Source organism: Mustela putorius, unplaced genomic scaffold, assembly GCF_011764305.1.
Source record: "Mustela putorius furo isolate JIRA1106 unplaced genomic scaffold, ASM1176430v1.1 tig00000228_pilon_pilon_pilon, whole genome shotgun sequence".
NCBI lineage: Eukaryota > Metazoa > Chordata > Mammalia > Carnivora > Mustelidae > Mustela > Mustela putorius.
In genome coordinates this window covers 11,765,298-11,790,390 of record NW_025421322.1, presented here as the reverse complement: position 1 = coordinate 11,790,390, position 25,093 = coordinate 11,765,298, and the positions used below count along the sequence as shown (strand labels likewise).

Below are 25,093 nucleotides of genomic sequence, written 5' to 3'. Positions count from 1 at the left end.
GTGACTTTGGCAAAGACTTTTTGAAACAGAATGTTGCTTACTGGGCATTATAGAAAGAGGTGAGCTGAGAAAATAATTAGCCTTTTTTTTTTTTTCAACTAAGTATGGAAGAGAAAGGGAGAATCCAGAAATCCAGAGACAGAGTTTAAAGAGAGTTTCTCATCTCCAGCCAGTAAACTATTTACAAATTAAGATAAAACCTCAGTGCAAAGACCAACTCCAGGGCATGGAAAGTCATTTTCTAGTTGTGTGTGCTTTTTCTTACATGGAATAATTTGAATTATTTTTAGTGAATTGAAGCATACCAGAAATTTAGCAACTTGAGCATATTCTGAATATGAAAATACCATTGTAATATGTAGGCAATTTTAAGGATAATTTCAAAGTAACTTTAAAGTGAATAAATGGAAGAAAAGCAATATATATTATCTCTTCTCTTGTAGAAGCCCATTATAAAGATTAGAAGACATGAGCAGTTATGCAAAATTAATATTATAAAGTGCCTATAAAATGTTTTGTCATCCTTCACAATATGAAGAGCTACTATTTTTATTCTATTAAATTAAAGTACACCTAGTTAAAACTATTACTATTCCTGCTTATTACTAATAAGACTCAAACTTGAGAGCAATAACCAAATCAAGACTGTTGTCACAACACTATTTCTTCAGACCTCTGATTCCTTTAAAGTGATCCCTGGTAAGTCATTTCACTTGTACAAAATGGCTCAGCATAAAGAGACCATAGATTTGGCCCAAAGAAAGTCAAAGAGTTCAAATTATCTGTAATGAAGCCTAGAAGAATGTCTTCTAATTATAGGATATGGTTATTGGCAGGAGCCATTAAGAGGAAACAAAAGTATCAAAGAAATGAACAATATTTTTGAAAGAGTCATAATACCCAAACTGACACTAGCCTGAATTGAAAGGAGTTATGATTGTTTGAACAATAAAACTATTCTTGAGCCCTCAACTTTCTATAGGCAGGCTGAGGAAGCTGTTCAGTAGCCACAAAGGGAAAGAGGATACAGGAAAAGGAAGGACCTCCTGGAAGATGATGCAAAGAGTCAAGAAGGACCACAGACTATGAATCTACCTTCAGGAAACAAAACAGAAGACTTATTAGGTTTTCTACACTAACTCAGGTTAGTAGACCTTATAGCAATTCCTCATTGGGATTTCAGAATTGCTGTGGGTAGGTGATTGCTTGCTTCTCCCTTTCTTTCCCTTGCTAGACAGGAGTGTTTATTATGGGTTCCACTATTTTATGATGGCTCTGTGGCATACAAATAACAAGTCAAGAAGAGCCATGTTTGAGCATAATATAAATTCTAAGAGCCTGAATTTCAATCTAGATGTTTTGATTGAATGAGACCTTAGAATATTGTTAGAATAGGGTGACTATGTTTGTTTATAGGAAGGAAGTGGACATTTGTAAACAATGGCAGGTGTGGTAGATTGCATTATTTTACAAATATTCATTCCCTCCATACCCTTGCCATGAATCTCTGTGAACCCAGTATACTTTCTTGCCCACAGACTTTAGCCTAGGTCATATTACTTTCTTCCGCTGAGAGAATATCTCAGTAGAAGCTTTAAATGTTCTTGCATATTTTGCATGTATCTAGTCTTTTGATTTTTCCCTCCAAAATGAGAATAGCCAAAATGTCCAACGTGCTGGCTCACTCCCTCAGCCTGGCCAAGGATGAAAATACATGTTTCACGGAGGCAAGATCTAGCTTTATCAAGCTCAGCTAAATCCACCAGAACCATCATCCTCATGAACTTGAGCACATGTATTGTTATAACCCACAAAGACATTGGGGTTATTTGTTACTATATCAAAAGCTAGCTTACATAAGTTTTGAATGAATAGTTGCTGAAAATAAATAAGGAAGAAATGTATTATCCATAAAAATGCTTGGTTTATATACAAAAACCAAGTAAGTGTCTGAATGTACATAACTAAACAAAATCTCAATAAAAATTATTTGTAGGTGGAACTTATATATACTACTTGAATTTCTTGGATATTTGGTTAGTTGGACAGAAGTTCTAACCTAAGTCAAAAGAACTGACCCTAGATTCAATAGCATAAAGGGGATTTTAATACGTTTTACAGATCACTTACATTTCTTTAAAATGAAAATCAAGAAGTATCTATAAACCCAAAATTGTAAAAGAAATTCCAGTATACATTAGAAGATGGGTCACCATTTCCAAGAATCTGGATACTTAAAGAAGAGCCCTGCAGATTTAAAAAAGAGAATGCCAAAGTTGAATGTTTGGGACATTGATTGTTTAATGTTGTATATGCATGCCCATTTGAGTAATAAAAATCTTTACCTGGAATGTAACTCGATTATATATTACTTGTTCTTTGAATTTTCTTCATTCTGTAGTAAAGATACTTATTAACTGGGAAAAAAAGACCAAAGAGTTTTATTTTAAAATGTGTTTTGAATAGCATCCATGTGTCACTGAGAGAAGAATTGAATTGATAAATGTGGAAAAACCTCATGGAATTATGAGTTCAAACATTACTTAGAAGAACAGTATGGAGATTCCACAAAAAGTTAAAAACAGAACTACCTTAGGGTCTAGCCCTTGCACTACTATTTATTTACCCAAAGGATACAAAAATACTGATTTGAAGAAACATATGCACCCTGATGTTTACAACAGCATCATCAACAATAGCCAGTTATGGAAAGAGCCCAAATGTCCATTGACTGATGAATAGATAAAGAAGTTGTGAGTGTACAACACACAATAGAATATTACTCAGCCATGAAAAGAATGAAATCTTACCATCTGTAAAGACATGGATGGAGCTGAAGTGTATTATGTTAACCAAAATTGAATCAGTCAGGGAAAGACAAATACCATATGATTTCACTCATAGGTGGAATTTAAGAAATGAGACAGATTAACATAAGGAGGAGAAAAGAGAGAGGCAAACCATAAAACAGACTCTTAACTCTAGAGAACAAAGTAGGGACTGCTGAAGGGGAGGTGAGTAGAGGGATGGCTCAAATGGGTAATAGGTATTAAGGAGAGCACTTGTGATGAGTACTGGGTGTTATATGTAAGTGATGAATCACTAAATCTACTCCTGAAACTAATATTACACTGTGTGTCAACTATCTGGGATTTAAATAAAAACTTGAAAAAAGAAAGTTAATTAGAAGGAATATATACAGAATGAAGTTATCTAAATAGCCTTACTTAAGAAAGTCTGTCATCTGACTACAGAGCTGACTAATTTCCTTACTCATCTTTTTTTCCCCATCATTCATCTTTTTAAATGGTTTTGCAATTGTGAGAGTTAGCGTCATCAGTGTTATTTTTAAATTCTTTTTTTGCAACTAGTACATTTTTAACAGAACAATATCACAAACATTTCTTTAGCAGTTACACATTATAGAATTTTTATTCAGCCCTGTCCAAATATAATTGCTATATCCAACCTAAACAATTAAAATCTAAATTGTGAGGTAGTAGAGATTGAGAAACAATCTCATTACAATGAATCAGCATCACTAGAATGATTCGCCTAGTTCAAGTTACCAATCAAATGAGTTAAGGGACGTGGTTAATATTAGATTTATTATATTAGTAACATTAAATTTAAATGGTAAAACGAATAAGCAATGTTCTGACGTAAGTTGAGAAAAAGGGGAGAAACCAAGGAAGAAGAGATGGCCCAAAGAACATTCTTTGGGACCCTTGTGCAAGACCCCAACAGCTGTGCATTTTGGCAACATGTAGTTTTATAATTAACAACTTATCAAGCCCTTCCTTGTGTGTTAACTTTTGAATGTCCCAGCAGCCTAGTGAAGGAGGCCGACTCAGAATGTCCATTCTGCACAGGAAAGAGACTGAGCTCTGAGAGGTGGATGCCTCTGCCAGGCCTGTAAGTTGTTTGGTGCACAGAATCAGAATTTATACTGAAATCTCCCAGCACCAAATCCAGGGTTCTTTCCATTCCATTTTCAGGGACCCATGGAAAGGGACTTAAGATTATGGGCACTTAAAGACCAAAAGAAAGATCGGGATGATGAGGAAGTGGGAAGTAAGAAGTGGAGATAAACACAGAGAAACGAATGAGTATAAAATAAAGCACATTTCCTTTTGAAGTGATTTCAAGTGTGAAACTTCTGGGGGTGCCTAGATGGCTCCGTCAGTTAAGCGACTGACTCTTGATCTCAGCTCAGATCTTGATCTCAGGCTCCTGAGTTCAAGCCCTGCCTTGGGCTCATGCTGGGCAGGAAGCCTACTTAAAAAAAAAAAAAAAAAATCAAGTGTGAAACTTCTTTGTAAACTTGAAAACCTATAAATAGTATTTCTAAACTGTGCCCACTCCCACATGAGGGAAAGGAGGAGAACGACTCCCTTCTTTTCCCTTCTGCTTCATTTTCTTTTTAATTTTTTTTTTGTTTTTATTCAAATTCCAGAAAGACATTATCTTTAAAAGCTTGATTTAAAAAAAAAAAAAAGCTTGATTTATTTATTGGAGAGAGAGAAAGCATGTGTGCACATGGAAAGAGGGGCAGAGGGAGAAAATCTCCAGCAGACTCCTTGCTAAGCCCCACTTAGAGCTCAGTCCCACAACCCATGAGATCATGACCTGAGCTAAAACCAACAGTCCCATGCTCAACTGACGGAGCCATCCAGGCACCCCTAGAAAAGACATGTTTATAAGAACTGGCCCCATTTCATGGATCTCTAATTTTGTGAAGTTTTAAATAATGAATCATATCCACAAAAATAATAGAAAGGATAAGAGAGCAATGGCAGGGTCATAGGAAAGCTCTATTTTTAATTTCTTGAGGAATCTCCACACTGTTCTCCAAAGTGGCTGCACCAACTTGCATTCCCACCAACAGTGTAAGAGGGTTCCCCTTTCTCCACATCCTCTCCAAAACATGTTGTTTCCTATCTTGCTAATTTTGGCCATTCTAACTGGTGTAAGGTTATATCTCAATGTGGTTTTAATTTGAATCTCCCTGATGGCTAGTGATGATGAACATTTTTCATGTGTCTGATAGCCATTTGTATGTCTTCATTGGAGAAGTGTTTGTTCATATCTTCAGCCCACTTTTTTTTTCCTGAATCTTTTTTTTTTAAATCATTTTTTTATTTATTTTCAGCATAACAGTATTCATTGTTTTCGTACCACACCCAGTGTTCCATGCAATCCGTGCCCTCTCTAATACCCACCACCTGGTTCCCCCAACTTCCCACCCCCCCACCACTTCAAACCCCTCAGCATGTTTTTCAGAGTCCATAATCTCTCATGGTTCACCTCCCCTTCCAATTTCCCCCAACTCCCTTCAGCCCATTTTTTGATATGATTGTCTGTTTTGTGTGTGTTGAGGACTTCTTTATAGATCAGGGATATCAACCATTTGTCTATACTGTCATTTGCAAATATCTTCTCCCATTCCGTGGTTTGCCTCTTTGTTTTACCCCAAAGATACAGATGTAGTAAAAAGAAGGGCCATCTGTACCCCAATGTTTATAGCAGCAATGGCCACGGTCACCAAACTGTGGAAAGAACCAAGATGCTCTTCAACAGACGAATGGATAAGGAAGATGTGGCCCATATACTCTGTGGAGTATTATGCCTCCATCAGAAAGGATGAATACCCAACTTTTGTAGCAACATGGACAGGACTGGAAGAGATTATGCTGGGTGAAATAAGTCAAGCAGAGAAAGTCAATTATCATATGGTTTCACTTATTTGTGGAGCATAACAAATAGCATGGAGGACAAGGGGAGATGGAGAGGAGAAGGGAGTTATGCTGTTATGCTGAAAAAATAAAAAATTTAAAAAAAAAGAGATTAACAAATAGCCAGCAACTATCTTTCTTAAAGGAGAACTGGTATATTGAGTCCTTCATGAATCCATTCATTGAATAAGTATTTGTTGAGTACCTGCTACATACCAATCTTTTGATCAACTAAAATGAAACTTAAAAGAAATGACTCCAGGAGTCATTTTAACTCCAGGAGTTAAAATTTAACAGATGTGTCAAGATTCCTACATGTGAAATGGGTAATAAACTCATGGTGATAAATGATTTTTTTTATTAAGAAGAATGGTTCACGAAATCAGTTCTTTGGACACATAAGAGACTGGGTTAAATAAGGTGCTTTGTTGTCTGGAGGAAGCTTAGGCCACCTTTGGGTGAGGCCCTCACTTCATCCACGACTGGCGTCTTGCCAGGCAGCACCCACTCGGCCCTTGCCCACACCATGGCTTCAGTCTCAGAGCTCGCCTACATCTACTCGGCCCATGTCCTGCGTGACCATGAAGTGACAGTCACAGAGGAGAAGATCAATGCCCTCATGAAATAAGCGGTGTAAATGTTGAACCTTCTTGGTGGGGCTTGTTTGCAAGGGCTCTGACCAGTGTCTCATCAAGAGCCTTGTCTGCAAGGTAGAGGCTGTTGGACCTGCCCCAGCAGGAGGTTGTGCTCCATCTACCATGGCTGCTTTCCCACCCTGCTGATGAGTAGGAGGTGGAAGCAAAGAAAGAAGAATCAGGGGAGTCTGATGATGACACTGGCTTTGGACTTTCTGACTAAACCTCTTCTGAACATGTTCAATAAAAAGCTGAACTCTTAAAAAAAGAGTATCTTCCTTTCTCTCTTTTTATAAATAGGACTGATTGATGGAAGGAAGGAAGGAAAGAAAGGAAGGAAGGACAGTCTACAGGGGAATCTTTTCAATTTCATAGAGGAGTTAGACTTAAGAGAAGTTTGGCCTTACAGGTGCACGATATTCATTTAGGTGAGTTCTAAGAGCAAGAACAAAGATGTAGGATGCAGGAAAGAGAATATAGCAGTATGTTAAAGAGAGTAAATTACTAAGAGGCTTGCTACTACAGGTAGTACAAGTTATATGCATATTTATACTTGAAAACTTCTGCATGCTTCAGACAATACCATTATAAAGGAAGACTATGGCTAGCACAAGTAAGATGAAAGTAAGCAGGTCTGTCAAGATCACAAGGGCCTCTAGCTTCTTTGGCATCTTTTGCTAGCTCACTGGATATCACAACTAAGGGAGAAGCATGGCTAGAACACAAGAACCTATGCTGACTTGAAAAGTTTAAGTTCTGCTTGAGAAGTACCGATCTCTGCAATCCCAACTGTTTTCATGAAAATAAGAAAACTTCTTTCATGAATATACATTGTTCATGTCTTCACTGAGCTGTTGCTGCCTGAAATGGGAGAAACTTTTAATGGTACTTGAATGGCTTATGAGTGTATAGGTACTAGTATTGTTTCGTTTTGTAGAGAGCAAAGTCAAGAGATTCCCTATGCTAATTCAACTTTTTTGGCTACAGTTCATAGTAAGAAATACATCTTAGACTGCAATCTATATACACATTCATAACTAAGATGTAAGAAATACATCTTTGACTGCAATCTATATACACATTCATAACTATGTCTATATTGATAAATGTTACACATACAAATTGTTACAAAGCAATACATGCTTAATGTTTATATGGCGTAGATAGTGTTTACTGTTTACTGTAACTGTGGTGTCAGAAGGTATAAATTTCCTTTATTGTCATTGCTTTTGTCTCCCCTGTAGTCTTTGGGTTTTCATAGAGACTCCTTCAATAGCATCTGAGGCTTTTAGTTCTTTTAGCTTCAATCGCATGATATTATACAGGAGCCCTACTGATATGCAGCAAGGTGTAGGGTGAGGGGAAAGTATGCTACGGGCCTGTGATTAGGTCTTGGTTTCTTAGTGGGTCTCAGTTTTTTAGTGAGTCTAAGCTGGGTATTTCCCTTCCCTCAGGCCAGTTAGGTTTACTAAAACCCCAGTCAGTTAGGCTCTGGTAAAACAGTTTCCCTTGAGGGTAGACCTTGCTAAGAACATATTTCAAAATATGTTCAAAATATGGTTTCTTTTCCCCTTCTCTGTCTAGAAGTACTAGGGGATTTGTCTCCCATCTTCTCAGCAAGAACAGGTAAAACTCTAGAAATGGGAAAACTCTAGAAATGGGAGAGTCCCATTAAAACTGGGTCCCCGTGGAGTTTTTAACTCCTAAGCTATTCTACGTGGAGCTATTTAGTAATTCATCCGTTACAGTTCAAAGTATTCTTACAGATAGAGAGGTTCTGCTACTGGCTGCTTCTCCCGCACTTCTACTCCTGGTATCCTGTAATTGTCTCTATCTTCCTGTCTGTCTCTCTGTTTTGGGTAGTAACACTTTGTCCTTTACCTCAGTTTTTTTTTTTTTTTTTAAGATTTTATTTATTTGACAGAGAGATCACAAGCAGGCAGAGAGATAGACAGAGAGGAGGAAGCAGGCTCCCCACTGAGCAGAGAGCCCAATGTGCGGCTCGATCCCAGGACCCTGAGATCATGACCTGAGCCGAAGGCAGCGGCTTAACCCACTGAGCCACCTAGGTGCCCCTGACCTCAGTTTTCTAATAAGTCTCTAAAAATCGATGACTTTCAGTTTGTTCAGCTTTTTCTTGCTGTGAGGATAGGAATGACAACTTACAGGCTCTTTCAATACTTTCTATTATGTGCACTTAATATGTGTTTTTCTATTCCATTTAATTCTTATTTTAAAATATTGCTGGTTTTGTGGTGCCTGGGTGGTTCAGTCCGTTAAAGGTTTGCTTTTAGCTCAGGTCATGATCTCAGAGGCCTGGGATTGAGCCCTGCATTGGGCTCCATGCTCAGAAGGGAATTTGCTTCGCCCTCTGCCCTCTCGACCCTCATGTTCTCTCTCTTTCTCTTGCTCTCTCTCTCTTGTTCTCTCTCTGTCTCTCAAATACATAAATAAAATCTTTTAAAATACATACATGCATACATACATGCATACAAATAAAAATAAAAAATTGCTGGCTACAACCCACCAAACTGGGTTAATTTGGTGATTTATAAGAGTATTTAAAAGAAACACAACTGAATTATTCTATAACCTTAAAGTGGGGAAACTATGACTCCAGGAGCAATGAAAATGATGAGTTTGAGTAGATAAAAATGTGAAAATAAATACAGCTAAATAAAAAAGCAAATGACTGGCTAAGAAAAAGTATATGTTATACATAAATGGTTCGTATCTCTAATATATATAGAAGCTCCTAAAACTAAAGAAAAAAGGCAATCCTATAGAAAAATGGTCTAGATATATGAACAGAATTCATAGGGAAAAAATGAAAATGGCTGTTAAACATAAGAAAAGTTTTCAATTACATTCATAACAATAGAAGTGTAATTTAAAACTTCACCGAGTTATTATTTCTTTCTTATCAGATTGGGAAACATCCAAAAGTCTGCAACACAAAAGCAATTTAAAGTATTTCAACTTTTCTGTTGAAAAGGCCATGAAGAAATAGCATATTAATATGTTGTTAAGGAAATACAAAATATTTCTAACTTCTGCAGTGAGTGGAGTTTGTCAATATATAGCAGAATTACCCAAGCACTTACGCTTTGATTTAGCAATCCGACTTCTAGAAATCTACTACAAAGCTATGTTGAAAAAAAACCAAAAAGATAGCTTCACAGGAATTCACTGAAATATTATTTGTAGGGATGCCTGGGTGGTTCAGTAGGATAAGCATCTCCTTGTTTCAGGTGATGATCTCGGAGTCCTGGGATTGAGCCCTCCAACCTGCTCCCTGCTCAGTGAGGAGCCTGCTTCTCCCTCTCCCTATGCTCCCCACCCCCCACCAATGCATGGGCACACTCTCTCTCTATCTCAAATAAATAAATAAAATCTTTAAAAAAAAAAAAGAAGAAGAAATGTTATTTGTAATAATAAAGATTGTGAACAACCCCAATATTTATTAATAGAGAACGGATTAAATAAAACCTTGCTGTATCAATACAATGGAATACTTTGCAGCCCTTAGAGGCCAGAGAAAGCTCCCTTGCCCCTTTCATGTGAGGTTACATTGAGAAGTCAGCAATCTGCAACCCAGAAGAGGGTCTTCACCAGAACCCAACCATGCTGGCATCCAGTTTTGGACTTCCATCCTCCAGAACTCTGAGAAATAAATTGCTGTTGTTTATAAGCCACCCCATCTGAGGTGTTTGTTTTAGCAGCCCAAATGGAAATGAACTATAAAGCCATAGAAAGACATGGAAGAAACTTAAATGCATATAATTAAGTGAAAGGAGAAAAACCTACATACTGTATGATTCCAACTATATGGTATTCTGGGGGGAAAAAAAACTATGGAGACAGTAAAACAATCAGTGGTTTTTAGCAATTAGGGAGGAAGGAGGGGAGAACAGGTGGAACACATGGGATTTTTAGGGCAGTGACACCACTCTGTATCATATTATATTAGGGCATACATGTCAGCATACATTTTCTAAAACCCAAAGAACATCCCAATAGTGAACCCTAATGTAAGCTATGGACTTGGAGTGGCAATAATGTGTCCACATAGGTTCACTGATAATAATAAATGTACTAAGGTGCAGAATTTTGATAGTAGGAAAGGCTGTATGTTTGAGGGCACAGAGGATATATGTACAGAATCTCTGTACCTTCTGTTCAATTTTGCTGTGAATCTGAAACCACTCTGAAAAATAAAATCTATTAATATTTTTAGTAACAAACTATAGAAATGATCCCTGAAAGTATAATCTTGTTATTATCATAATTTTTTAAATAAGGAACACAAACCTGACAAATGGTAACCAACAAGAGAAAAATATCATTTCCCACCAAAAGGAACCAGTACTCATTGGACAGATGGTTGATTCCAGTTCTGAATCAGGAAATTTACTGATGAGCATTTTGTCAGCCAGAAAGCCAAGAAATTATCAAAGGCTACTATGGTCTTGTCAAAGAGACTCAGGTGTCAACTTGGCCTATTGACTTGGGCCTTTGAACATCAATACAGGTATTAACCACAATGGATTGACACAAATCCAATATATTCAAATTTGTAAATTCAATAATTAATAAACTTCACTGATCATCATTTTCTTGATAATGGACTATACATCAGGGAAAGCAGATAATTGATATTGAGAAAGTTTACTTTAGGAAAATCTTCCATCTACTAAAAAATAAAGAAATGATGACATTTTCACTATTTTATAATCCCTAATAAATTAATTTCTATAAACAGTAATCCTCAATGACTACTAACATCACTGAGAGTGAGACAGACAGACATTATGTACATATTCAGAGAATTATACCTATGAAGAACTCTCAATAAAAAATATCAAGCCCAAATCTATCAATATCTAACTACTAATTAGTAAGAAATTAAAGGGATGGAGGACCATGTTAAATGGTACCATGGAAATGTAAGCAGAATAGGGGGAGTAGGGTTTCTGTAGGAAAAACCAACTAGTATCTTTCTTCAATAGCCATCCCAAAGAGAAGAGAAGGAGAGAGAGGAAGAGAGAGATAAGAAAAGACTGGGGGGAGAGAGACAGGGAGGAAGAAAAATTGCAAATAAAATAGGAAAGAAACCTACATATAAAAAGAAAATAAGGGGCGCTTGGGTGGCTCAGGTGACCTGACCTTCGGCTCAGGTCATGATCCCAGAGTCCTGGAATTAAGCCCTGCATTGGGCTCTCCGCTTGGTGGGGAGCCTGCTTCCCCTTCTCTTTCTGCCTGCTGCTCTGCCTACTTGTGATTTCTTTCTCTGTCAAATAAATAAATAAAATCTTTTGGGAGGGAGACAAACCATAAGTGACTCTTAATCTCATAAAACAAACTGAGGGTTGCTGGGGGGAGGGGGTTTGGGAGAAGGGGGTGGGATTATGGACATTGGGGAGGGTATGTGCTTTGGTGAGTGCTGTGAAGTGTGTAAACCTGGTGATTCACAGACCTGTACCCCTGGGGATAAAAATATATGTTTATAAAAAATAAAAAATTAAAAAAAAATACCAAGAAAAGAAAAAGAAAATAACAATAAGATTGATATATAAACATCATTTGGATCCTTATTTAAATATTTATTTTTAGAGATTTATTTATTTTAGAGAAAGGGTGCATTTGAGTGGGAGGAGAGGCAGAGGGAGAGAGAGAGAGAATCTCAAGCATATTCCACTCTGAGCCCAACTTGGGGCTTGTTCTCAAACAATCAGAATGACCCTTCTGTACAGAAGTCTAAATAATTTTGTATAAGCAAAACATTCCAATATATGGCCAACTTTTGACACTTTCTATCATGATCCATTTGGAACAAAAAAAAAAAAACCCATTAAGTGGGTTTCAGAACGACGACAAGGACATGTGCTGTAGAAATGTTAAGAAGACCAAAGCCAAAAAGGCCTGGAAAAGGTCATTGGATTTAGTCAGAGGTCAATAGTTACCCTTGAAAGAGTTTCAGTGGAAGGTTTGAAGAAAAATATTTGATTAAAGCTAAAGAAGTAATATGTTGTGAAGGAAATCAAAACCATGGGTCATGAATATTCATTAACTATCTGAAAGAGAAAATCTGAGGGAAAGAAGACTAACTCCATGGGTTGTCACTGTCAGAAAATTATCAATAGTGGAAAAAATCTGTGCACATGCAAAGACAAATAAGAATATATCAGTGGAGCCTGTCTAGGAATGATGCTGAAGAGTGAGAATGCTCTATCTGAGGAGTAAGGGAAAGTCCTAGAGCAAAAGTAGCAGCCCTTAATCTGGAAGAAGAAGAAGAGCTTTTTTTCTGAGATGATACAAAAGACAAGTAATGTCCAAAGAGGGCTAAGTGGGTCACGATGGAAGAGAAGAATTCCTAAGGGTCAGCAGAGTCGAGGGAAGGAGGCAGATGGCCAGGAGGAGGCTGTAGTTAGAGAAGGAGAGAACCAAATGTATGATCTTGGAGAAAGAACAATGTTTACCCCCTTGAAGGATAATTAAATCTGGGAGATTGAGGAGATAACTTAGGTTAATGTTGAATATAAAATGAAAGGGAGCAAAAATATTTATTCTTTAATAAATCAGTTTTTTTTAAAGATTTTATTTTATTTATTTGACAGACAGAAATCACAAGTAGACAGAGAGGCAGCCAGAGAGAGAGAGAGAGGAGGAAGCAGGCTCCCCGCCGAGCAGAGAGCCCGATGTGGGGCTCGATCCCAAGACCCTGGGATCATGACCTGAGCAGAAGGCAGAAGCTTTAACCCGCTGAGCCACCCAGGCACACCCAATAAATCAGTTTTTAATACATATAATATGGAAAAATTTGGAAAGGGTGGTAAGATCTTTCCCCTTATTTATCAGCTTATTTCATTTGCTTATTAAAAAGAACTCTCCGTTAAACTCTAAGTTCTATGGGGCAGGCCATGGTCTGTCTCGTTTATTTTTGTGCCATTGACATCTAACAGTGGCTGGAAGATAGCAGGTAGTTGGTAAATAATAGTTCAGAATTTATAGGTGTGCTTTGGTTCAGGAGGCAGAGTGGAAGTGCAGGGCACAAATGATAGGAATACTTAGTTATCACAGAAGAAGAAGACGGGGCTTGTGAGTGAGAAAAGAAGTCTCACTGATAAACATTTTTGAATCATGAAGGTGAAAATGACCTCCCAAGTCTTCTAATCTTGATTCCTGTTTCCAGGAAAGGCTCGCTAAATTGTTCAGCCTTAAGAAGCAAACTCAAGCAGGGGCGCATGGGTGGTTCAGTCAGTTAAGCATCTGCCTTCAGCTCAGGTCATGACCCAGACCCTCATTGGACTCCCTGCTTATTGAGGACCCTTCTTCACTCCCTCCCTCTTGTGTTCTCTGGTGCGCGTACTCTCTCTTTCTCTCTGTCTCTCAAATATATAAATAAAAATCTAAAAAAAAAAAAAAATCAACCAAACGATTCAAAATACCAGGTCATGATCCCAGGATCTTAGGATCTAGCCCTTCCTCGGGCTCCCGGCTCATTTAACCTGCTCCTCTCTACCCTACCCCTGGCTCTCTCTCCCACTCTCAAATATATAAATAAAAAATCTTAAGAAAAAAAAAAACTCAACCAAAAAGACTCATAATACCAGCAAAAACTACATTTCATTTCATTTCATCACTTGATATTTTTATTATTACCCAAATATGAAGAATAGAAATATAATCACAAGCTTTCCCCCTTCAAGAGTTCACTTTCATTTCCTGCACGGAGCAGCATCACTGATCTTTTTGAAGTCATCATTCCCATAATACTTGGGCTCTCACTCTCCACCCCTAATGCCTACTCCAGATACACCCAAAATATAAGGCCACTGTGAGAATTACAAGTTCTAAAACACTGGATGACTATGAAGAGAGATGGAAAGCAAAGGCATTATGTAACACATTTCAGTTGTGCCAGTAGGTCTTGGTGTTTCTGACTCAATAAGCTGACTCCTCTTCTAAGACTAACAAAGCAGTGCAGCATCCAGCAAAAAGCATCAACTTTGGGGCCAATGATCTAGATTGGTTTTTGAATCCCAAACACAATTACTTGCTTACTATGTAATTCTACTTAAATTATTCAACTCCATACAATGAGGATGATAATAACTTGTAGTTTCAGGTTGGTTTTGAAAATTACAGATAATGTCTATAATGTACTTGGTAAAAAGCAAACACTCAATAAAGTGCAGCTACCAATATTTTTATCCAAATACTCTATTTTGATAGCCAAAATGCCACAGCTAGGGCCATAGTTAGGTATTATGAGTTTCTGGCCATAGCAAGTGAAAAGGGGCAGTGAAAAATGAGTCTAAATACAGAAAATTACTTGAAAATCTGTTTTCTAGAAAAAGATCTGTGTGGGAAACAGATCCCACGCCCCTCCTCTCTATTGCAAACTGCAGGGCAACCACAGCGTTCATCTCCAGGAAAAGACTGGAAATATTTCTCTGAAGAGGGTAAAATAGAGGAGTGGAAGATAGCAGAGTCATTGGTATGCCTCATTCACACTAAAATTTGTGGATATTAAATCAATATTTACATTCTAAATGCTGAGCTATCCTGCCTCCTCCCTCATTTAGCTCCCAGGACCCTAATAGCCAATTCTCTAATCTGCAAGCAAGAAATTGGAAGTTTTATTTGGGCAAAGTAACCAGCCAATAAAAGAAAGACTAAAGATACTGAACATCAGAAATTCAATGGAAAAAAGAAAGAAAGAAAGAAAGAAATTAATTCAGTGAAAGGACAGACCACCAATAGTGAAGCCCACAACTGGTAAGCACTGCCCACATACTCAAATTTGCAGTCAGGTTTTCAATGGGCTTCTCTTTGAAAAAAAAAAAAAAGAGTGACTAAGGATCACCAGACAAGGGAATGGAGACTATTAAGAGAGAAGAAAAGTTATACATCCTAAGATGTATAAGAAATAAATATTATAACTATAAGGCAAGGTTAGTATGCTATTGAAAATGGAGGAGGAATTATTCATAATTTTTTAAAAGTTCTTTTGGAATTTAAAATAATGCAGAAATCAGAAACTCAATAGAAAGATTGGGGAATAACACTGCAGAAACCTTTCAGAGAATAGAGTAAGAAGACAAACAGACAACAAGAAAGGTAGGCAAATAGAGAACTAATCCAGGAGATCCAATACCCAAATAAAAAGATTTCCAGAGAGAGAAAATACACAGTGAAGTAGAGGAGATTATCAAAGAATAATCCACAATATGTCCCCAGAACTGAAGGACAGGAGTTTGCAGATGGAGAGTCCTGATGAATGTATCTGCTTTGGCACACTGGACGAAAAATGAGCCACACCAATGTCAATTATCATACATTTTCTGAACACTGAAAGGAAAGAGAAAACTCTACCCACTTCCAAAAAGAAGATACAAAGAAGAGTCAGGTATTAGAATGGCTTTGGACTTCTCAACAGCAGCCCTGGAATCTGTAAGACATTGAAACAACGACTTACAAAATACTAAGATTTTTAACCTAGAATTTTGTACTCGGACAAAAGAGTACAATCAACTGCAATTGTACAATCAACTGCAAGAGTACAATCAACTCTGACAAAAGAGTACAATCAAAAGAGTACTAATCAACTGCGGGGGAAAATAAAGACATATCAGACATCTGAAGTCATGAAAATTGAGCTGCTGTTACTCTCTCAGTAAACCGTTGGAGTATGTGTTACACTAAAGGAGAACATAATCCAGGAAAGAAAAGGTACATACAAAAGATGTAGGAAATTGGGAAAAGTCAAACAACTCCAGGGGAGATTTCTTCAAGAAAAATGAAATTAAGAGAACACCTAATATGTCTGGATGTATTTGGAGGGATATAAAAGGCGAAAGATTTATGCGGTCTGGGGCGCCTGGGTGGCTCAGTGGGTTAAAGCCTCTGCCTTCAGCTCAGGTCATGATCTCAGGGTCCTGGGATCAAGTCCCGCATCGGGCTCTCTGCTCGGCAGGGAGCCTGCTTCCTCCTCTCTCTCTGCCTGCCTCTCTGTCTACTTCTGATCTGTCTCTGTCAAAGGAATAAATAAAATCTTAAAAAAAAAAATTTTATGCGGTCTGAAGAGAAACCAGACTATATAGAAGGATATAAACAACTAAAAGTGGTTGAAATTAAATCACATATTTAGTTGAAGATATAAAACTACAAACCAAAGGATTAAATATGTAAAATCACTAATCTAAAAGGGAAAAAAAAAGAAAATGAACTAATAAAAAGAAAGTAAAACTAATCCCAGTATAGTATGTGGCTCAGCAGGAAATATCATTGAACTATTTATAAGAATTCAAACACAATGGAATATTACTCAGCCATTTAAAAAAATGAAATCTTGTCATTTGCAACAACATGAATGGAACTAGAGGGTATTATGCTGAGCAAAATAAGTCAATCAGAGAAAGACAAATACCATATGATTTCACTCATAAATGGAATTCAAGAAACAAAATGAAGGATCACAGGGGAAGGGAAGGGGGAAAAAAACAAAAACACAAACAAACAATAAAACAAGACGAATTCAGAGAGGGAGAAAAACCAAAAGAGACTTTTAAGCATAGGAAACTGAGGGTTTCTGGAGGGGAGATGGGTAGGGGGATGGGGTACCTGGGTGATGGGCATTAAGGAGGGCATGTGATGTGAAGAGCACTGTGTGTTATATACAACTGATGAATCACTGAACTCTACCTCTGAAACTAATGATACATTATATGTTAACTGAATGTAAATAAAATTAAATTTAAAAAAGAATTCAAACATTGAATATTGATTTAACTAACGTAATGTAACTATATTGGAAGGAGAAGAGTACAAGGGAAAAATATATAGGTGGGGGAGATAGAGACAGGCAGAGGGATGAATGGTTTCAAACAGAAACAAATGCTAGATCTTTATCTGGAGGGAGATGACATGAGATAATATCTAAAATCAAGATGTAACAATAAAACCATGTTGCTTAGGAATATACAGGCAAGTTATAAATAACAAAAAAAATAATTTTGTTCCTGGAAATTAGGAAATAAAGGAGTAGTAAAAGAGGGAATTGTTTTACAGAACAATTTAAGTTAACTATGTGTATGCATATCTTGGAAAATTTAAAATACACAGAAATGGAAAAAGGACAAAGAACAGCTAGCAAGCTAGCTTTAGATTCTTTATAGTAATAATTCTGATGAAGAGTTAAGAGGAAAACAGTTGGCTTCTACAAAGAGGTGACCATTTGAACAAATATTGTGGATAGTGTAAAGAGTGATAGAAATATAGGCTCATGGAAGTTGTCTGCCTCTGTGTTTGGGAGGAGAGGGCATTGGCCCTAAGGACATGGATTGTGTAACTAAAAGTATATTATACCTATCAATAATTTCCAATGAAGTAGATTAACTCTAGACACAAAGGAAGGTAATATTTAACAATAATACTTCATAATCTACAAAGTTCCTAGAGACACTGCTCAATGTTAATTTTTAGGTTTACAATCTCACATATTTCCCTGATATTTAGATTGAATTGAACTGAATTTAGTAAAATATCAAAGAAAACATGTGAGTCCTATTCTGTTATTCTGTTGGACCACACATAAGAAAGGACCGTAGTAAGAAGCAAAATTCTTTAGGTTTATAAATTTCTGATGTTTTAATGATTTTTCCATTAAAATGCAGCAATTTTCAAAAAGAGGTTTATAGTTGTTTAATAACAGAGCATCCTATTGAAGACAACACTTGGTTTTTATGGCACATTTTTCAAAATTTTAATGATTAGGTTAAGAATGAATATTTTTTAGCTTTTAATTGTAAATTAAGAATATTATGTATATAATCATTTTAAGAAGTAATCTAATAGTTTTATCATTTAAAAGGGGAGATTGGGGGTGCCTGGGTGGCTCAGTGGGTTAAAGCCTCTGCCTTTGGCTCAGGTCATGATCCCAGGGTCCTGGGATGGAGCCCCACATCGGCTCTCTGCTCAGCAAGGAGCCTGCTTCTCCCTCTCTCTCTTCCTCTCTGCCTACTTGTGATCTGTCAAATAAATAAAATCCTAAATAAATAAAAGGGGAGATTGTTGGTGTGCTTAGGTGGTGAAGTCCATTAAGTGCCGACTCTTGGTTTTGGCTCAGGTTGTGATCTCAAGGTCATGATCTCAAGGTCATAAGGCTCAGCAGCTCAGCGGGAGTCTGCTTGGGATTCTCCCTCTCTCTCCTGTCCCTACCCCTGCACTCGCACATGTGATGTCTCTCTCTTCCAAATAATAAATAATTTTTTTAACTAGAAAAAAAAATAAAAGGGAAGATTGTTTTGCCAGCTTTAGCCAAAAAATTTCAGGAGGAAAATTATAATAAATGTTTTTATATCCTGGCAATTTTCTTGTCATAGCTTATATCTGGTGACATGATATACCAATTAATAAAATACTAAAAAATTCTTTATAAACAATTTTTTTTAATTAGAGGGTTTTTTAAACTCAGAATCTTACATAATTTGCCTTTATATATGTGTGTATGAATGTATGTATACAGGATCTAATTAGATTGTCCTTGGACATTACTTAGTCCATTCCCCGTTTTTGTCCAAAGAGGAAATTGAAGAACAGAATGGTTTAGTGGTTCTCTAATGCTAATATGACACAGCTGATTGGGGGAAAAGCAGTTAAAAAAAAACAAAAAACACCTTGGTCTCCTTATCCTCAGTCCCATTCTACTTCTATATCATCGGTTGTAAAAGAAATAGAATTTTTGGTCATTATGAATTTAAATGAAAAAATGTTTAAAGTATAATTTATTCCTTGATGACAATAGCAGGAGGAAAAGGACTTTTACAAATCATTCAATCAGAGTTGGGACAGAAGAGATTTATTAAGGAAAATGGGGAAATTTTAGTAAGGTTGTTGATTGGCAATATATCCCAATCAAATTTCCTTCCTTTCTCACTCTTCAGTCTGTACAACATGGAAAGATGGAACTCTGGAAGAAAACCAGGCTTACTGCCCTGAGAATTTAGAGAACTGAGTGTGGGTCTGTCTGAACAGCTAAAATCTAAGGTGAAATCCCCTAAATGAAGGAGCAACTGAGTGAGAAACCCAGAAATCTGCATGTGAATTCCCCTCAAATTATTGGCTGACTGCCTGTAAATATGCCAGTAACAATCCAAGGAACCTAGCAAAGGTAACAACTGGGGAAGGTTCTAAGAGCTAAGCAGAGATTTTAGCTGTTGCCCACCACAAGTAAAACATACTTTGGAGCTGAAATCCAACTGAGTTGGGTGACCTTGGTAAACATCACGGACTTTCTATGAAGTTAGGAATAAAGACTAAAGACTACATCACCAAAACTAAAACATAAACCTGTCCTTAAAAAGTGAAAACCAAGCTTCCCCAAGTTAAGGGTGATCTGGCTGTAATTTAACTGACCGCTAGAACAAAACTCAATACTTTTCAGAGGAAGATCCAGAGACTCTGCAATGTATTACCCACAGTATAACAATAAAAAATTACTAGAAATGGGAAAATGTGACTTAGAGTCAATAGAAAGAGACCAACAAAGGACCTAGGTGTTAGAGTTGGCAGAGAAAGACTTTAAAATAACTGTAATAAATACATTTAAATGTCTACAAGAAAAGATGGATATAACATATAAAGAAATGGGTCATGGGGAATAAAGATTAGAAAAGCAGAAAAGAAACTGCCCTTATTCAGAGACAACATGATTCTCCAAAAATCCATTACTTCCAATTAGTGAATTCAGCAAGTTTCTAGGATATAACAAGTCAGTATTCTTATACTATTTCAACAATCAATTGGAAATAACGTTTAAAATAAATATTCTTTATAATAGTGTTAAAAACCACTAAATATCTAAGAATAAATTTTTGAAAAGGTATAAAAGATCTCTACTTTGAAAACTACAAGGTTGCAGGAAGAAAGGCTTAAAAAGTAAAGAAATACACCATGTATATGTTGCAGGATATTGTAAAGATATCATTCCACCTAAAAATGATCTATAGAATCAGTATAATTCCAACTCAGAATGCCGGGTTTTTTTTTTTTTAATGGAAATTTGTAGTCTAACATTGACTGTTAACTGGAAATACAAATGTCCAAAATTACTAAAATAATCCTGAGAAAAGAAAAGACAAGTTGAAGGACTTAGACCACCTGATTTTAAGACTTATTATAAAGCTATAGAAATTAAGACAATGTTTTATTGGCATAAGAAAGGACAAACAGATGGATTGAAAAGAACAGAGAATCTAGAAATAGACATCCCACCCCATGCCCATGTATATACATAGCCCATTGACAGAAATGTCAGAAATTCAATGGGAGTAAAAGAAAATATTTTCAACAAATGATGTTAGAACAACTGGATATTTGTATATCCTGACTGGTACATCACAGCATATAAAACAATTAACTTGAGGTGGATTGTAAACCTAAAAATAAAAACTCTAAAATCCTTAGAAGGAAGCATAAAGAATATCTTTGCAAGAATGCAGTAAGCAAGTATTTCTTGGTATATAAAAAGCAGTAACCATAAAAGAAAAAAAGAAGATACATTGGACTTTATCAAGATTAGAAACTTCTGTTCATTAAAAGATACCCTTAAGAAAATGGAAAAGAAAATGGAAAAATCACATATTGATAAAAATCAATCAAGGCTAAATGAAGTTGTACCATTCAGCTTGCATGCAGTGGATATACAATTTTAACACAGGTCTTTTGATGTTATTCATATTTTGTTCTGGAGAAATAGAAATATCATAAATCTTGACACTGCAAAAGTACAGAAGTTGAAATTTTAAAAATGGGCAGCAGAAATGGAAGTTTGGATAGTGATGTAAGTAGCATCTTACTGACATGAAAAGTAAAGAGAAAAACTTCATAGTCAGACGGAACAGGCAATAATGATTTCAGTATAATATTTAAAGTCAATCAGTAACCAATACAAATCAAAGTAATGATAGGATTATTAAATCCTAGGATTAATAGGATTATTAAAACAAGTAGTAAGTAACATGAGTAGACTAAATACTCACCTTTTATAGTTGAGAAATAACAGATAATATCCAAAGTTGATAAGTCAAATACTAGCAGTGAAACATAAACATTTAACCTGTGGAAAACTGATTTAGAGATGAAGGGATAAGAGGATTCTGCTTTTCATTTTATGTCCATTCTCTAATATTTAATTTTTTCCATACAGTGCATTTATTCCATTGTTTTTAGACAGAGAGATTAATAGATAATAGGAAAAGAGGGAGGGAGAGAAACCTACATACCTAGAGGTTATCACTGCATAATGAAGTTTCAATGATTTCTTTCTTCATTACAGCTGTCTGAATAATAGCCAACAATATTTTTAAAATTGCAATAGGAAAATAAAGCTGATTTCCCTTTGAAGAACCAGAAAAAAAAATTTTTTTTAAATTAAGTGAATTACTTCAAATTAATTGAATACTTTATTGCCTACCAGAAAATAACATCTGGAACTTTCTGGTGGGAAAACACTTCAGAATGTCAAAGTACTGTTAACTTCTTGGTTTGGATCACTATGTTACACTGAATACAAACTACTGTTATTTCAGTTGAATTCTGGAGTGTCCTTCACCTCAAAGTGCCACGTAGGACTGTAGAATAGTTCCCTACAGTTGAGCAAAAAGCTCTGACAATAATAAAATTACTGTCAAATGTCACTGAGTTCTTTGCAATTATTGTGGGAGTGAAGAAATCCTAAAAATACCCTATGGTAGTGTCTTTACCGTTTCTACTGACATAAACTCTTTTGGGATTCTTCTCTAAGATGAAGTCTACACCCATAATTATGTCATCATGCATGCAGAAGTGTCATTTTTGCTCAATTCTTGTAACTTGTTTATAAGCCTGGAAGAGCAATAGCAAATGGTGATGGCCAGAGCCATCTGCCACTTAGATACTAGTGTTCCCACTAGAACTGTAATGTTGGTTCATCTATATCCTAAATTAGGTGTGTAGAGAAAAAAAAAATACATGCCTGTAAGAATGCATTTTATAGCTAACAGAGTGTTGTTCCAGAAACTAGTCATCAGGTTATCTTGGCCATTGTAAATTCAGTACATCTGGGAATTATTCTCGGGAAAACATTGGGTAGAAGCTCTAACTAGTGGCTTGGACTTTGACTACTGGAAGGACTGGAAAAAAGTAAACCACATGTGAAGCTTCAGTGTATAACCTACCAAGTTAATTCCATGATACATGATGGTGAAACCTTGATCAGGAATTCTTATTGATTTTGTAAGATTATATTAATGGTTTATGGTAGACTCCTTCACAAATGGCAATGAAATGTTCCCAATTCTCCTACTGCTTTATTCCTAAGTCTGCACCAGATATTTGCAATCAACTAATGCTGTGTGTGTGTGCATTTTTTCCCTTAGTTAAATTTAGGATTCTGTAAGAACCTTGCTTGCGTAAGTATAGTGAAATAGTTAAAAGTAGGGATGTTGATGTCAGATCTGGGTCTGAATCCTTCAAGCTCAATTTGCTAGATAACCTTCATCAACATAGTCAATGTGAACGTCGGTTTTCTTATCTACAAAAAAGGAATGAAAACACAACTCAGAGAATTGTTGTAAAATTAAATATGATAGTTTGTATAAATCACCTAATGCAGTGGTTCCCAAGTTGTATGCATACTGGATTTTCCTGGGGAACTACAAAAAGACCTACTGGCTCCTGTGTTCCATCCCTAAAGGCTGTGGTTTAATGGGTCAGTGGTGTGGACTGAGTTTTGAAATTTTGTTAAGGTCTCTAGATGACCCTAACACAACAGGTTTGGAAACCACTGACCTAGTGCATAGCAACACTGGTATAAGGTGCATATGGCCTAAGTGTTTTAAAAACATTATCTAACTTAATATTTGTAATAATCCTAAGAGGCAAACACTATATAACCCCTAATTTTCAGATGATAAACTGGAGTTTAGACATATTTGATACCATAATCAAGGCCAGGTGATTATTACAAAGCAGAATCAGTATTTAAGCCCAGTTTGCCTGAATCCAAAGCCAAGCCCTCAGTTGTAATTCTACCTAGCCCCAACCAAATTTCCTATCCATACGAAACTTGAGGTAAGGCATATTTACAATCTCAGTTTTGGGGGAAAAAAAGAAAGAAGAAAAGAAGAAGAAAAAACACGTACGTGTGTGTCATTTGTCGTTAAGTAAATGCAAATTAAAACCACAATGAAATACCACTACACACCTAACAGGATGGCTGAAATTAAAATAACAGACCATATCAAGTATTAACACGGTTGTGGAACTGCAGGTAGAAATAGAAGTGTTTCAGCCCTTTGGGAAAAAAAGCTGGACAGGTTCTTTTTTTTTCTTTTTTTTAAGATTTTATTTATTTATTTGACACAGAGAAAGAGAGATCACAAGCAGGCACAGAGGCAGGCAGAGAGAGAGAGGAGGAAGCAGGCTCCCCGCTGAGCAGAAAGCCCAATGCGGGGCTCCATCTCAGGACCCTGTGATCATGACCTGAGCCAAAGATAGAGGATTTAACCCACTGAGCCACCCAGGTGCCCCAGCTGGACAGCATCTTAAAAAATTAAATACACACCTACTGCATGATTTAGCCGTTCCACTCCTAGGTATTTACCTGAGAGAAATGAAAATAGACATACACAAAAAGACTTGAATACAAGAATTCATAGAAGTTTTATCTACAATAGCCCCAAATTGGAAACAACCAAATGTCTTTCAATGAGTGATTGGATAAGCAAGTTATGGTATATCCATGCAACATCCAACATACATGGATAAATATCAGAATAATTATGCTGATTGAAAACATCCAAGAGAAAACCAAATACATGCCATATAATTCCATTTATATAAAATTGTAGAAAATGCAAACTAATATATAGTGACAAAAAGCAGACCAGTCGTTACCTAGACTAGGGTAGGGGAGGTAGGAAGGATTAGGAAAAGACTCAAGAAAACTTTGGACATAATAAATATGCTTAGTACCTTAATCATGGTGTGGTTTCAAAGGTGTATGCACTTTTCAAAACTTGGACATGTTTTCATACACTTTAAATATGTATAGTTTTTGTATCAGATATATCTCAATAAATTTATTGAAAATGCAATTTTTTTTTTAAAAAAAAGCTCTTCTCTCAGGGTGCCTGGAGGGTTCAGTTGTTGAAGTGTCTGTCTTCTGATGGGGTCATGACCCCAGAGTCCTGGGATCGAGCCCTGCATCAGGCTCCGTGCTCAGTGGAGAGCCTGCTTCTCCCTCTGCCTCTGCTGTTACCCCTGCTTCTGCACTTTTTCTCTTTCTGTCAAATAAACAAATAAAATCTTAAAAAAAAAAAAAAGCTCTTCTTGTTTAAAGACTTCATAAGCTAACTAGAAAAGCATTACATATGATTGTGATATGATTTGTGATATGTGATATGAATATGATTTTTATTTTTTAATAGTTTCTTTTTCTTATATGCTGCAGTGATTTCTGATAAGGTTAAGCTTCATTTTTCAGTAATGAAATAGTGCCTTTTTAAAAGCCTGTTATATTGTTTAAAGATAGTACAAATACCTTAATTGTCTAGATGAAAATAAAAACTTCTACTTTAAAAAGAAATTAGGAATATCATAGACTAGAGAGAGCTGTATAAAATTTTACAATATGATTGCTTTTGTAATTCAAAAAGTAATTCAAAAAGTAATTCAAAA

The 25,093-nt window shown here is 36.3% G+C and overlaps 2 pseudogenes; one reads left to right on the top strand and one right to left on the bottom strand.

The window, feature by feature from the left end:
- Positions 1–6,017: 6,017 nt before the first annotated feature.
- Positions 6,018–6,593, top strand: LOC101683342 (annotated as a pseudogene).
- A 3,979-nt stretch (positions 6,594–10,572) lies between these two features.
- On the bottom strand, positions 10,573–10,645 carry LOC123391497 (annotated as a pseudogene).
- Positions 10,646–25,093: the final 14,448 nt, after the last annotated feature.